This window comes from Podarcis bocagei, assembly GCF_964188305.1.
Source record: "Podarcis bocagei genome assembly, chromosome: 9".
NCBI lineage: Eukaryota > Metazoa > Chordata > Lepidosauria > Squamata > Lacertidae > Podarcis > Podarcis bocagei.
In genome coordinates, this window is record NC_138134.1 from 24126919 (window position 1) to 24142631 (window position 15713).

General features: G+C 42.5%; 1 long non-coding RNA gene across 1 annotated transcript in view; it reads left to right on the forward strand.

The window, feature by feature from the left end:
• Positions 1-14960, forward strand: part of LOC308595180 — a 28860-nt gene extending 13900 nt beyond the window's left edge. Inside the window, exons 2-3 of the long non-coding RNA XR_014011873.1 lie at positions 11785-11995; positions 12697-14960. This is a non-coding gene — a long non-coding RNA (uncharacterized lncRNA). The remainder of the gene's footprint in view (positions 1-11784; positions 11996-12696) is intronic.
• The last annotated feature ends 753 nt before the right edge of the window (positions 14961-15713 follow it).

Below are 15713 nucleotides of genomic sequence, written 5' to 3' on the forward strand. Positions count from 1 at the left end.
ATGCGAGTGAAGTATGGAGTATACCTTCTTGTGCCATTATTAGTAGCAGGTTATGTGACACACTGCTGATTTGAAGGTATTTGCCCCTTTGAAAATTCACTTTACAGCAGATGTTAAAAAGAAAGCCTCTGTGGTGCACACCGAAACAGCTTTTTACAAAAACAACGCAGTCAATAGCTAAAGTGCTCTGATTCCCAGGAGGGAATTACACAAGAAGTCTTGAATAAGAACATACAGAGCTAGACTGTAATCACTGGAGAGAGAGAGAGAAAGAGAGAGAGGTGAAAGCTTCTTTGTATGAACTCTTAGCCCAGAGGCACTTAAGGGCTTTCCAACTTTTTCTGTGACCTGGTTACATTTCACAATTCCTGTGATGTTTATATGGAGAACACCATGTAAACAGAAGTCACACAGTTCACCTGCTCCAATACAGTAGTTCACACAAAAAGAAAAAAGCAGAGTTTGTCTTGCTCAGAACTCAGACAGTCTTTGTCAGGGCTGGCCTAAGATATTTTGGTGCCCAAAGCACAGCAACACAGCAACAAAAGGCATCCCTCCAAGCCAAAGGACATAAATTACTTTGGTACCTGTGGCCAGTGTTAGAAACTGAGATATGAAAGCCAGGAGCTAAACGGCACCTTAAACCTAGGTTATGGGCGCAACAACGGAATGTCTAGGCGCACTTCCTTCAGAACAAGAATACAAAGCTGAAAATGAATGAACTGCAGCTAAAATATCATGTTCATTTTTCACATGGTCTAGTTCTTCCCCTGCCCACCCCCCTAATATTCTTAAGAGGGTCTCTTCTCCAGTCTTCAGAGAGTAGTTGGAAGTGGGGAGGCAAAAAAGGTCCTCCTTTCCTTCCACTCTGCAGTTTTAATATGAAATCTTAGGCGCAGTGTTGCGCCCAGAGCTCAGAAACTGCTTGCACTAATGAAATTCCCTGTCGCCTGGAACAATGGGAGTTTCGAATAACTGCCTGTGGCAGAAGAATTCCAGAAACACATATGTCTCTTGCTCCCTAGCAGTAAAAATGCAATGATTATTACTGCTTGTGCTGCTACATAACTAACCATTTGTATACACTGATATAGGAGCAATCCAAGCCCCTGGGAAATGTGCACAAATGAAGCAACCACATGAAATTAAGTAACCGCTATCAAAGTAAAAAGAGGGACACGGGTGGCGCTGTGGGTTAAACCACAGAGCCTAGGGCTTGCCGATGAGAAGGTTGGCGGTTCGAATCCCCACAATTGGGTGAGCTCCCATTGCTCGGTCCCTGCTCCTGCCAACCTAGCAGTTTGAAAGCACGTCAAAGTGCAAGTAGATAAATAGGTATCGCTCCGGCAGGAAGGTAAACGGTGTTTCTGTGCGCTGCTCTGGTTTGCTAGAAGCGGCTTAGTCATGCTGGCCACATGGCTCTCTCGGCCAATAAAGCGAGATGAGCATCGCAACCCCCAGAGTCGGTCACGACTGGACCTGATGGTCAGGGGTCCCTTTACCTTTTTATCAAAGGGAAAAAAGGAAGTAACCACATGCATCTTTCCCACTCAATCAGCACCTCAGGAACAGCCCATTAAATCAACCTGCATGGTTGTTTCATTCATATAACATCATGTCGGGTGGCGCTGTTTCTATTTTGCTTAATGTATGTAGGGTTTGGTGTCAGCGTTGCTCGTGCAGGTTCTTTGCTGTTCACTTTGGTGGTGAGAGAGGTTGGGGTTGGCCTAGGGTGTGGTTGTTTGTTTGTGATTGGCTGTGGTGATCTTCAACTTTATCTTAGTTCACCTGTTGAGACCTTGCATAGCCTCACCCACCTCTGGAGGAAGGTGAAAGACAGCTGGATGCCACCAGCATACTGACAATTCCTCATCCCAAATCACCAGGGCCCAATCTCTCCCAGCACTTTCATGTAGATGTTAAAAAGCATGGTGGGCAGGATTAAACCTTGCATAAAGTACCCCATAAAGTACTTTACTTTACCCCATAAAGTAAAACAAACCGGGCAGAGCGGCAGTCCCTCAGCACTACTTGTGACCCAGCTGGTCACTTAGATCTCCATGAGTGACACTCCTACTAGTGCTATATGGTCCCAAGGTTTGTCTTATGTCTGCCAAAACCAGGGCTTTTAGTGTGGTGGCACCTGCCCTTTGGAATGAACTTCCAGTGAATGTCAGCCAAGCAGTTGCAGTATTGATAATAAGGTGTTCACTTAAAATTTATCTGTTCACCTAAACCTTCCTTGAAGGGAGATCTAGCCAGGCTTTCCTTGAGGAGAGATCTAGCTATGATCAATTGATTTTTTTTATTTGATTTTTTTATTCATTACAAATCAATAGATCTCTGTCGTTGTGCACACCCTGTGGAACACCCTCCCATCAGAAGTCAAGGAAATAAACTATCTGACTTTTCGAAGACATCTGAAGGCAGCCCTGTATAGGGAAGCTTTTAATGTTTGATGTGTTGGAAGCCACTCAGAGTGGCTGGGGCAACCCAGTCAGCTGGGCGGCATATAAATAAATTGTCGTCGTCATTATTTTATTTTATCAGTTTTTATTGTTACTTTTATACTGTTCACCACCATGGTATTTATTTAAAAAAAAAATTATTATTTTGCTAATGTTGGCTGTGTGTAAATGACTGAAAGTAAACAAACAAACATATACAGAACTTCTAAGGTTCACTGCCTCCAACTCCCATCTCCTCTAAGGTACCCAAAACGATGCAATGCTCAGTATTACTTAGTGAATGCTAGTACTCAGAATATTCCATTCTTACACCTATGTAGGCCAAATGTCAAACTGGTTTAAAATAAAAATATCTAGTAGGAGGAAAGGGCAGGTCTGTAACCTTTTTGGTTTAATGTGTCAAATGAAAATTGGATGTAGTAATTTAAACAAGCAAGAATAATATATCCATATGAATAGCACAGCACTGTCATCTTCATCTTGTTTTAAGAGAATTGACCCCAGTACTTCAAAAACACTTCAAAGGTGACATTTAATTTCTTCCGCCATGCTGAGACAGAGTTTATTCAAATACATTGGAAAAGACTCGAGATGATTGTCAAGCGGGAAAGGAGCCACATTAAATAAATATATATGTAATCTCAAAGCCCACTGTGCTCATCTGTTCTGCTGAGACATCTGTTCTCGAATTCTGTTGCTAACAAGCTGTGAGTACAAATAAGACATTTCAGCCTGAAATAACTACCCTATAATTGGCATCCACACTGCTGGGGCTGAACTTGAATATTAAGTTAATTTCTTTAAAAAAGAAAGATAGCCATGTTATTAAAGCCTCTCTGATAAGCCTATAGAAATTATCAACTTTTCTATGGTGTTTAATTGCTGAGAGAAAGACAGTTTCATTTTTAAAACTTATATCTCTTTGCCTTATTATCCATGACATTTATACCCCACCTTTGAGCGAAAAAAGGCTCCGAGTGCTTTGCAAAAATCAGCTTACAATTATTTTAAAACACAGGTTTATACACATCATGCCCCAAACAGGCATTTTTCAAGCTTGCTATCATCTCATAGCTATTTTTCCCCCTGTCTGAGGCAACTGTATAATAGACCCAGCCAAATATATTGGGGATCATTCACCAGACACTATTGTGACACAACCTCTGTTCATTGGAAACTGATCTGCATAAAAACATAGCTGATATTGATGAAGGAATAGGTCTTGGCAGCATAAACCTGAACTCAGTGCAAAGATAGGATCCAAACCAATGAATGCAAATTACAAGAAAATGGATTTAGACTAAAAGTTAAGAATCCCCCACCCCCCACCCCCGCCCAATCTTCCAGAATCTGTTCAACAGTGGAACAGAGCAGACCTTCTTGGAAGATGATGTACTGTCCTTCATTAGATGTCAGGGACCGTGCTGAGGAGGGCTGCACTGAGGAGGATATGGTGGGAGCCTCCCCCTCCCCCTGATCCTGATCCTGATCCTGAATCTTCCCAGGAACAGGAGGACAGTATAGATTTGGAACAGTGGTTTGCAGAGGGGCATAGTTCAGAAGGCAGAAGCTGGGAAATTCTGGATGGGGAACAGCTAGGAGAAGAAACACTGGAAGAGAGAGGGTTAACAGATTCACGGTCTCTGGACAGCATTCCTCCACTCAGGCCAAGATCAAGAAGAGCTCAGAAAGTCTCAGAACAGAAAGCACAGAGGGTACAAACTGAGATTACAAGACGTAGGAGTGACGTAGATTAATAGGGACGGAAGGGGGTGTGATCCTTAATTGGGAACACCTCCATTTCTAAAAGACGCGTTCTTTGTTCTCTCACTGTGATTATTAAAGTTTCTAACTGGTAAGACATTCCTTTCTTTGATCTTCTTATCTACTGCCACAGGGGGCAGAGGTGGCAGGAGGAAGCTGATTCGCCGAAGCCTGACATTAGAGATTTTTAAGCAGGTTTTAGGATGGCCACCTATCTGAATTGCTGCAGAAATAGATCTCCTACATCAGCCAGGAGGTGGTGGTGGACTTCCCACACTATGATTCTGTTTACCAGCAATCCAACTAACAAAGGAATGGTTAGCCAGCAGCTATGTATCATCACTTCATATTTGAATTCTCCTTGGATTTGCACCTTTTTTTAAAAAAAAATCTGGTTATTGTCAAGGTTTTAATGTTGACGTTTTATTAAGCTTTTAATATTTTGTTGGGTGCTGCCCAGGCTGGTTGGGGCAACCCAGTTAGATGGGTGGCAGATTATTATTATTATTATTATTATTATTATTATTATTATTATTATTATTATTAGCTCAGGTCACCAAGTGCCACTAGCCTCCAAATAATTTAATACACCAGGTAGGCCATATTGCTGATGGCATCAAACATACAAGTGTCTGTTCTACCTGCAAAAAAATTCAGTAATCTTCCATGCTGATCCTTTTGAAACTTTACAACATTGTGCTGCTGCTACTTGTATCTCTATCAGAGCTGGCAACCTTTCAGGCACCAAATCACAAGAAAATACTACCTCCAATTGATTTGTTTACTTAAGATGTTCTTGGCTCCTGTCACCATAAGCCACACGGTACTTAAAAGCAGCCACATTTAATTAAGTTTCTAGGCACCAAAGCCCTCCAATCTGGACACTTCTGAAGCCTGATGATTAAGTGCCAAACCATTATTGTTCCAACATGTCCTCACAGATGCAAACTTTGGATAGGAGCCTCCCTTAATTCTTGGCAACAGAATTCTGGGTTTACGCAGCCTTGCTCATCGTGGCCAGTGATGTGGGACCAAAAAAAAAAAAAAAAAGATTCCGCAAAAAAAATTCCCAGCAGAAATGCTTTTCCAATTTCATAAGTTTATTAGTAATGATGAATGGATGCCCGTTGCAAAGACAACACTGGCAATCATGGCAATTTCCAAGATTCTAGCTTTGCTTGCTAAATCCAAGTACAATATGCCTACTAGAGTGAACATTTTCTGATACAAAGTGAAAATGCTCTGATGCGAATTAACTTAATTTGCATAAGGAAAATTCTAAGTCAAAATTTCCCCCAAAATCCACATCGCTGATGATAAATATTGGGCAGTTTTCTTCTGCAGCCCTTGCATTAAGCCCTTCTCTGTCTCCCCTGTTGGAAGGGAAGACTGTGCCTTTCCTCGTTTGTAGGGAATGAGCACAACATAGTTTATAGATTACTGAATTTCAGCCATGCCAACCTGGGTTCAAATTCCAGTTTAGCCATGTCATTTAGTAGGCAGATCTTACAGGCTTGCGAGATGACACCATATTCACCAGCCTGACCTCCATGTTGGCAGTTTGGTATACAAATTGTGTATTCCAACACTTGGACAGCCCTTGAAGCAATTTTTATCTTCCTTCCCCACCATGAGCCCCTCAAATTAAAAAAAAAATTGGCTACTGGTTATAGGAGCACTGGAGTGATCCTATAGTTAAGGCAGGTGGCAAAACAAGTTTCTGCCATCATATGCCATATATGAGCAAGTTTGTTTGTTTTTCCTCGCAGAATTCATTCTTAAAGGTAAATAAATGTGTTGTGCAAAAGGTGGATTATGCTCTTTTAATGTTACTTTTATCTTTGGTCCTTTTGTAAGTAATAGCTCAATGATGCTCAAGTTCATGCAACCTATAGCAGGGCTGGCTAACCTATTGCTCTCCAGATATTCTTGGACTTCAGCTCCCATCATCTCTGACTGTTGGCCATGCTGGCTGATGCTGATGGGAGTTTGAGTCCAACATTATCTGGAAAGCCATCCCTGCTCTATAACATTGAAGCCCTTGCTGCTAAACCATGCCACATTTAGCATGAAGTCTGATCATTCATTCATGAGGGAATTGGTTTGTTGGCAAAATACACTTCAGGCTCCTTGCCCAATGCGCAGATAATCAGAAGACCTGTTCTTTTCAGGTAACAAAACTGCTAGCAATCTTTTATGCAAATGTTTCTCCTCAGCTGATAGCTGATGCTGAGCTCTCCTGCGTTGGGGATAGTACTAGCAGATGCTGCAACGCAACAAAAGGTCCCTTGACACTAACAAAACAAGCCAATTCTACCTCTGAAGCAAGCACAGAATTCGATTTCTTCCCATCTGTTTCTTCCCTTGTGATAACAGTCTGAGTTACAAGTCTCAACAGATCTGTCCCTTTCACAAGGCTGAAAAGACAAGATCAAATTACATGCTGCCGACAAAGTCAAAGGTCTTTTTCTTTGAAAGAGATGCAGCACGAGACTAATATGATTTGTCCGTGGACTGAGAGCTTTCAGTAAAGCCATCTGATGCATTTTAAAACCTACCTATAGTTGTTCTCATGAAAAAATGCAATTACCTTGCATTTGTAGGATGCAAATTGTGTAGGCTGGATCAAAATCACACACACACACCCAAAAAATTATTATCTTCCTGTTAAAACAGGGCCCAATTTTTTAATGCTTTTCTTTTCTTTGGCATTTTTGTGAGGGGGTTTCCACTTATTTTACAGGGTCTCACCTGGAAGTGCAGCTAGTATGAATCTGTGGAAAGAGCCACTCAGCCACTTCCCATTGACCCCACTTTGTAAGCACATACATCAATATATAAACCACATGTCTGAAACCCCACAGAAAGTCCTGAAACCATTTTGTCCCTCCCAAATTGACCTCAAACATTTCTTCCAGGTCGAAGGAAAATGGAAAAGCCTCCCCATTGTCTCCTCCTTCACAAATCCTGTCTTAAGGGTATGTCTGTGTATGAATAGGATCAGCCTATAATCTGGCTCAGGAACTAAGTATTAGTCATTACAAAAGACTGGCCAGGCTCCCCATGGTATCCAATCAAGTGACCATTAACAGGTCTGCCAGACAGGAGATAAACAACGCACTCAGATTTCTGTTGTAGATTGCCCTTTCTGTGATGTAGGTATGATGTATCTGGGGGGGTGGTCTTTGGTTAAGCCCCTTCTGTGGTGTATGTATGATGTTTCTGGGGGGTGGTCTTGGACTCCAGGGTGGGTAATTTAAAATGTATATAAGGGTGGGCACACCTTTGTTCGGGGTCCTCCTCCTTCTCCTGCGTGTGAAGGGGGCACCCTGTTGCAACAGTTCAAAAAAGATCAGGCTTACTAGCTGCTTTGCTTCTCAATATTCTCTGGCTGGCCTCTGTTATTTTCTCTGACCGATGGAGAACCTACAAAGTACTCTGTAAGGGTTCTTGTGTTCCCCATAAGGGAATAAGGGCATATTTTTGTTTATTACAGTGGGAAAGCCCTGCAGCAATGAAAGTGGTGTGGTCGAGGGAGATGCTTAATTTTTTACGTTTTAAAAAAGAGAGAGTTAAAAATTGATAGCACTTTATCACCTTATAGATTATGTAAAAAAAAAGCAGCTTCCCTTGCAAAAAAACATCAGAGAGTTTTGCCCCTTAAGTTTTCCAACTGCTTTATCTTGCTCCCACTCACCCAACAAATGGTCAAAAAGAAAACATTTTTGAAATTTTCAGCACAGCTCTAAATTGATACAGAAACAGCACAATCCTGTTTCTCAGTTCGCCTGGAAAGCCTTAGGTGTTCAACTAAGCCTCCGAACTGTTGGATCTAGGTTCTAGTATATATGCTGGCATTGGGGATCCTATGGCTGGTGCATCAGTAGAGTAATCCCACAACTTGAAAGAGGGATTTGAAAACAGGTGCTATAGAGGGAAGAGCAGGAACATCAAGATACTAAGCTCCTTCAGACCCCCCCCCCCAAAGAGGTGGAATCCTATGATGGCACATTATGCCAGTAAAAGTGGGTTGCATAAGTAGGAACACATACCCCATTGAACACAATGGAGAAGCCAATAACACTGTCCTTCTGCTCTGCACAAATGTCATAGATTATCGGATCCTACCTAAACTATGCCAGTGTTATGCTTACATTAGCAACCCGCCAGAGTAGCAGGTTCTTTGTATTGCACTGCCCAGCCAAACTACCCTGTCTAGCAAGTTTCAGTTCATATATCACCACCACAATAAAAACAATGAAACACATTTGCAAAGGAACTCTCCATATGTTTTAAAAGATGTTTTGAAGAAAATCCTAAAATAGGGTTACCAGATGTCCCCGTTTCCCGGGGACAGTCCCCAGATTTGCGACTAAGTCCCTGGACAAATTCCATCCCCGGAATGTCCCCAGATTTCATCTAATGTCCCTGGGAAACACAGCATCAGCAGTCTCAGCAGCCTGGAGCAGTTGGCTCTGGCTGGCCTCAGGAGCTGCTTGGAAGTCCCCATAAGATGGTGGTGCAGGGGCTCAAAGATGCAGCTTCCGGGCTGCCTCCACCTTCCCTGACCCCAGCAACTAAGCTGTGAAGGGAGGTTTCACGCTGCCTATCAGAGCTTGCGTGCAAGGGGGGGGCAGGGATCTCCCAGTTAGGCAAAGGGAAGCCTCCCTTCCCAGCTGAGGAATCCCCGCCCCCTCCTGCTTGCACACAGGTAGGAATAGGATTGGGGTTGCTCCAATGGGAAGGGAGGCATCGCGCTGTCCGAGCCTCACTGCAGCTCTCGGCCTTCCTTCTCCGCCTTCCATGCCTGATCCACCGCGCACCGCTTCCCCACCACCACCACCGAAGAACCAACAACTCAGGGGCTGCCCAGGTTCGTGGAGAAAGGAGATAGAAGCCTCAGAGGAAGGGGAAACGTGGTGGTTGAGGTCAAGGCAGCAGCCGCCCCTCTGCCACCGCCATCGCTGCAGCATCAATGTGCCAAACATGTAGTAAGTATGTATGTATGTATCAATTTATAGTGTCCCTGGATTCATTGAAAAAAATCTGGTAACCTTATCCTAAATTGATACCCATGCGCTCCAAAACAGTCTAGCAAAACAAGTGCTCGTATTTCTAGCTCTCTTCCCTCTTCTTTTTAGGCTGTAGTTTAGTTGTTTAAAAGCATTAGGAGCACAAATTTCTCAGGAAGCGACGCAGGAGACCTGGCTTTCTTTACATGTGGTTTCTACTTATTAATTTCTATTTTAACCAACTATTTGGGAAGCTGTGTTAGCAACAGTCCTAACAACAGTTTCTTGCCTCAGACTGTCACCAGCACATTGCACTTGTACACTTAATAAAACAATAAAATTAAAACTACAAAACTATATGTAGAAGACCATGTACAAGGTGTGTTAAGTGTGTTGCAACTTGTTAAGTCAAAGGGCTTCCTTAGCACCATGCTTGATTGTGGGCCATACTTACTAGACCCAACACATATTTCATGTATACATTGCTAATATCAGTAACGACAAATTCTAGGAGCTGTTCATGGAAGAATAGGCCCCTGTTAAGCCTACAGCAAGTACGGTAGTTTTATAGATGCTTTATTCATAGAAGGCCTTAAGCCTTCTGTAATAGCTTCTCTCTTATATTGTGTTGGATTCTTTCCAGTCCCCTGTTAGCAAAACCACACAAAACAATCAATGATCTGAATGAATGAAGGAAAGAAAGAAAGAGAAGGAGGGGAAAAATCAGTACAGGACTCTGCTGTAGCTATATTAATTGAAAGCAAGAGCTTCATTTCTGAAAAGTTAGAAGAATTCTTTTTTTAAAAAAATCGTTCACAACAGCTCTCCATTACAGACAGTTGCTAAGGCAACTGCTGCTTTCAGATTTATTATGCTCTCCAAAACCTATCCAGTATAATATTACAAGCCCCATAGGTGGTAAGCTGCTACATAGCAAGATTCCGTTTTGTCCGATTATCATTACTTAATTGGCTCACATGAGAATAGGAGCATCAACCTGAAGTCCAGTGAGATTTGTTTCTTTCTTTTTTTCCTATAGAAGAGTTAAGCGCTGGCCTAGGCAGTTTTTTACAGTATAGTAAGGTGCTATATACTGAGTTCCCTAGGCCTAAGGAAACTTCTGTGTACACTTAGAACCACTGGCTTATTTTTAAGAGAGAGGAGTATTTTCATGCAAATAACCAAAGACTGAAGAGAGACCAAGTATTCATCCAAATGATTGTAAAAAGTATTCCAATATGTCAATGTGTAGAGCAGGGTTTCCCAAACTTGAGTCTCCAGATGTTTTTGGACAACAACTCCCATCATTCCTAGCTATCAGGACCAGTGGTCAGGGATGATGGGAACTGCAATCCAAAAACAGCAGGAGACTCAAGTTTGGGAAACCCTGGTGTAGAGTATAAAATCATCCAAGATTCCATTTAATGATGTACTAATGTTCATGTGAGCCATTTAATGCGGGTGGCGCTGTGGGTTAAACCACAGAGCCTCGGACTTGCTGATCAGAAGCTCAGCAGTTCGAATCCCTGCGACGGGGTGAGCTCGCATTACTTGGTCCCTGCTTCTGCCAACCTAGCAGTTCGAAAACATGAAGTGCAAGTAGATAAATAGGTACCGCTGTGGCGGGAAGGTAAACGGCGTTTCCGTGCACTGCTCTGGTTCACCAGAAGCAGCTTAGTCATGCTGGCCACATGACCCGGAAGCTGTCTGCGGACAAATGCCGGCTCCCTCGGCCTATAGAGTGAGATGAGCGCCGCAACCCCAGAGTCGGTCACGACTGGACCTAATGGTCAGGGGTCCCTTTACCTTTAATGTTCATGTGATGATACCACAAAGTGGAGTATTGATACAGGTAGGTAACCATGTTGGTCTACCGTAGTTGAAACAAAATTTAAAAACACTTTCCAGTAGCACCTTAGAGACCAACTAAGTTTGTTATTGGTATGAGCTTTCGTGTGCTACTGGAAGGTGTGTGGGTTTTTTTTATGGAGTATTGGGGTGAGTCTATCTCAGGCAGGATAACAGTGCGGCTTGCCTGGGATTGCTTGCTACTCCACCTCATCCTGACTCACTTCTTTGCCTTCAACAGCATTCTGACATGAAAATATTTAGTAGCTTTCCCCAAATCCCACCACATGCACAAACTTAGAAGTGCTTAATTCCTGCAGATGGCCACACTGCTAACGGCACATCACCAGGGCCTAGTGTTTTGGTTTTTTGAAAAGTTGGGAAAGCTACACATAATGCAAAACTGATGTTCTCAGCGTGGTGCTCAAATGGACAATGGCACCCATGAGGCTGCTGTATTCCTCCTCCATTTTGATCTCCTCCACCCCCTCTTTGGGAGTGAGAATGTCTGGAAGACTACCAAAAGTTGAGAGAGAGAAAGTAAGAGAAGTTGATAGAGGAAGTGTGTTATATTGTAAGCCATCTTGAGGTGATGGCTTACAATATCCTTAGGGGAGGGCTGAGGACAGAGTCGGTGTCTGTGGACTGTGTGCAACTTGTTTCAACAGGATTGCTCATCTCTCCCATTCTAGAAAGAAGAGTGATGAAGTTGATTCCTCTGTCTGGACTTCTGCCAATCACATGACAAACACTAGTGATTGACTGGCTTCTTCCTTTCCCAGTATCTTGGCTGGATGACAGCGTGGTTTAACATTTTTATATACACCAGCCAATAATGGAGCACAAAGGCAGTCAGGAGGCCACAGACTGGGGAGTTGGTTACCACCAAGAGCTGCAAAAGAGGTGAGAGGTTTGGGACAACAGGGGATGGCATCTATGAGGGCTCTGCAAGCTTCAGACTGCCAGCCTCAGGCTAAGTATCAAAAGGCTGGTCCAGCATTCCAGCTGGTGGTACAGAAGCCTTGGACTCAGCAGGCTCCTTCTCCTCTTGCCGTAAGATAAATTCACATGTGCTTTTTGGAGTTTATGATCATTTGGGCAGCTCATCAAGAGACATAGTGATGGCCATTACTTGAGATGTAAAAGGTTTTAAAATATCCATGGAGGATTGGACCATCAATAAGTTCTTAACCATGGTATCTACATTTATAAATATTAAATAATAATAACAACCAACAAATCTCTGCATGTACCTCTCTCAGTTTAAATTCTTGTAGCACCGTAAAGGTAAAGGGACCCCTGACCAGGGAATTCTAGAAGTTGTAGCTTTTGTTGTTGTTGTTTCATTACCTACTCAGACTGTGGTGATCAGTTAAAGGGTAAAAGGGGCCCCTGGCCATTAGGTCCAGTCGTGAACAACTCTGGGGTTGCGGTGCTCATCTTGCTTTATTGGCCGAGGGAGCCGGCATACAGCTTCTGGGTCATGTGGCCAGCATGACTAAGCCGCTTCTGGCAAACCAGAGCAGCACATAGAAATGCTGTTTATCTTCCCGCCAGAGTGGTTCCTATTTATCTACTTGCACTTCGTGCTTTCAAACTACTAGGTTGGCAGGAGCAGGGACCGAGCAACGGGAACTCACCCCATCACGGGGATTCGAACCACCGACCTTTAACCCACAGTGCCACCCGCGTCCCTCAAGCACCTTAAAGGCAAACCCTTATTGGGACAGAAATGGATTCTAGCCCACAAATTTTATGTCATGGAACTTTGTTGATCTTCAAGCAACTACGAGATTCTTTTGTTATTTTCGCTGCAACAGACTGGCCTCCCCAAACCATACATTTAAAGCACATGGGGTCACCAAAGAATACTAGGAGCTGAAGTTCGTTAAGTCTGCTAATAATTAAGTCTGTGGGGGGTGACCTACGGTTCCCAGCATTCTTTGCGGGAAGCCATTACTGTTACTAAGTGCTATAAATGTGCGTAAGGGATGTTGAGAATAAACAACCACAGAAAGACCACTCCCTCCATGCTGTTCTTGTGAGCTTCCAGAGGTATTTATCCTCCTGCTGGACTGAGCAAATCTTGCTAGCAGGGCAGATGCTTTGTTCTTCACTATACTGCCAATTGCATGTCCGAATGAGTAAAATGTACCCAATTCTGGCAGTGCTTAAGAGCATATAGAGAGACTGCTGAATAGCTAATCTGGTCCAGCATCCTGTTTTTTACAACCAGATGCTTGTGGGAAGCCTGGAAGCAGGACATGACCAGAACATCACTCTGCCTGCCTGCAATTCCTAGCAACTTGTATTCAGAAGCATACGCTTCTTTGGATGCCCTGCAAGTGAAAGGTCATGGCAACATTTCTAGATTTTCTCTTCTATCTCTCACTTTTTATACAGTTGTGAGTCACACGAAAGCCAAAAGAATGTAAGTAGGTGAGTTTGGGTTAACAGCATGGGGATGGCAATGACTAACCTTTAGTCCTTTTTATATCCCTGAGGACAAAAACAAAAAGAAGCCATTCAAAATTGATTGTCCACCCAAGTTAAAATGTCATGTGTTATCAGGTTTTCCATTACAGTGGTACCTAGGTTCCCAATTTTTTAAAAAAAAAAATATTTTTTTTTAAAAAAAATATATTCATTTTTCTTTTTCATTCATTACATACATCTCAATTTCTTAACATTCACTATATATTCCTCCCTCCCTCCCCTCCAGGGCTTCCCCCAACTTCCGCTTCTGGTCTGTTTCTCTTTTCACCCACTTTGCTATCTCCTAACAGAAAAAGTTATTAATAACATAACCAAACTTAATCCTGTTCCAAAACCAATGCGTTCTAAAACCAAGGCATGCTTTCCCATAGAAAGTAATGCAAAATGGATTAATCTGTTCCAGGCTTTTAAAAACAATCCCTAAAACAGCAATTTAACATGAATTTTACTATCTAACGAGACCATTGATCCATAAAATGAAAGCAACAATCAATGTACTGTACTATAAAATAAATAAGACGGTATTGTAGATGATTAAAAAAATTAAAAAATTATTATATGCACTGACGATAGTCATTGTTTGGATGGGGGGCTTTTATCCATCAGTCAGTAGCTGAACTGGGTTCCACACAGTCACACAAACAAAGTCATAAGCCACAGTCACAAGTCAGTCCCATAAAACAAAGAACAAGTCAGAGTAAAAAAAAAACAACCCAAAAAGCCACACAAACCAAAATGAAAAAAAAAATAGCAAAACCGAAAGCTCCAAATATCACCTCTGTGTTGCATGGGTGCTCAGGACTCAACAGCTGACAGACTCAACAGGAAGCCTCTGATTAGCAGTGGGGGACTCAATTTACAAATGGAACACACTCAACAGGAAGTGGAACATGTTCTGCTTCCAAGGCAAAGTTCACAAACCAGAACACCTACTTCTGGGTTTGCAGCGTTCTATTTCCAAGTTGTTCATAAACTAAGCTGTTCTAAAACCAAGGTACCACTGTAGAAGCATTAATGCATCATCCTATATTGGGCAATATGTACTTGTTATATATTTATACAGAAGTAAGGATCAGCATGACTTACTTCCTGGTAATTATGCCTATGATTGCAATCTTAGTTTTATTTATAGGCCATCCTGCCCCAAGGATTTAGAGCAGTCGGCAACTATTTCATATAAAATCAGAAGGATACTAGACATAAAATCAAACACACAGAACTTCTGACAAGTTTAATGTGGGGTGGAGGGAGGGAAATACTAGGTTTATGCATTATATGTCCTCTTCCAGAACTATCTGGCTCTCCTTCGACGTCTAAACCACTCCACCAATTTCTTTCATTTATCCACAGCATGCAGTCAATATTTAGCTTAGCTTTATAGCTGTGGCCTGTTGGCTTTGCTAATAAAGTTCTGATTTCTGAGCTTAGCTTTACATAAGGTTTGGTCATGTTAATCTATTGCTTCATTTCCATTAAGCAATCAGTGGTGTGGTCCAAAGCTCGAAAGGCCATCTGTGGCATCAGTTGAGCATGTGCATGATGGCTAATTCTAGGGTGTTTGCTGTCTCTTATTCCATTCATAGCTCCATTCAATTTCAGCAGAAGCAAAAAATGACCCTGTAGATGTGTCCAACACTGTGTTAAGCTACATACTGGACTGCAGTGAGGGCAGGGATCGGGTGAGAGCTCTGTTCCCCGAAAACTCTGTAGCTCAATGTCAGAAAGCAACTCAACTTCTCCCGCATGTTAAGGTGAAACAAAGCAGCACAAAGCCATTGGGTTAATTTGTTGCAATGATGAAGGTCCTCAAGTTGGGGGCTACAAAAATCTTCTTTTAAAGGCCCAGTTTCTCCTAAATTTGAATACAGCAGTTGCATTAGCTTTGCACTGAGCGACACACAAGTTCTGTAGGGTAGCACAATGTCAGGATTTATTTATTTTTTACTTTGCACAAGGCAGCCAGGAGGTAGCTGGACCAGCCTAGCCACTTATTAATCTGTTACTTTGCCAGGCACAGGACACCAAAGAAAGGCAGCCCAGAAAGTTTACTAAAATGACATAATTCAACCCAAGATAAGCACATTTAAGTGTAATTGATTTTAGCAGGAGAAAATTAAGCATGGAG